The sequence below is a fragment of the Myotis davidii genome, unplaced genomic scaffold (assembly GCF_000327345.1).
Source record: "Myotis davidii unplaced genomic scaffold, ASM32734v1 scaffold67, whole genome shotgun sequence".
Lineage (NCBI taxonomy): Eukaryota > Metazoa > Chordata > Mammalia > Chiroptera > Vespertilionidae > Myotis > Myotis davidii.
In genome coordinates this window covers 894,477-894,937 of record NW_006298521.1, presented here as the reverse complement: position 1 = coordinate 894,937, position 461 = coordinate 894,477, and the positions used below count along the sequence as shown (strand labels likewise).

Sequence of the window (461 nt, the reverse complement as noted above, 5' to 3'; positions counted from 1 at the left end):
GAGACCCCCTCAGAGACCTTTCTCCACCGCTGACCCCAAGATGCTTTCTGTGAGTGGGGTGACCTCTGGGCCACTAGGATGTCACCGCCCAGCGTTCCTGGGAACAAGCCAATAGGTAGAACAGAAACACCGGTCCCCTTACCCCCCCCTCCGCCGTCACAGCTGCTCACTTCCGTTACAAATGAGGAAACTGAGGCCTGGGGAGGCTCAGCCGCTTGCTTCTAGCCTGGCACAGCTCCACAGGGCAGGGCTGGCACTTGCATCCAGAGCTCCCCCCACCCTGCCCTGGTGTTGTGCTCCCCACACCGGGCACTGCCCCTTCCATCCCTGTGCCCAGCCCGCAGTTGGCCCATCGCTCAGGGCCAGGGTCTGAGCTGCCGAGGCTCAGGCTGGGCAACACCCACCCGGGTGTCTCCAGGTGCCTGTAGGGGGGGCTCCTGGGGGGTCTGTCGGGGGGGTCT

At 64.9% G+C, this 461-nt stretch overlaps 1 long non-coding RNA gene across 1 annotated transcript in view; it reads right to left on the bottom strand.

The window, feature by feature from the left end:
- Positions 1–356: 356 nt before the first annotated feature.
- The window catches only part of LOC107184738, a 21,334-nt gene continuing 21,229 nt past the window's right edge, over positions 357–461 (bottom strand). Inside the window, exon 3 of the long non-coding RNA XR_001515636.1 lies at positions 357–369. This is a non-coding gene — a long non-coding RNA (uncharacterized LOC107184738). The remainder of the gene's footprint in view (positions 370–461) is intronic.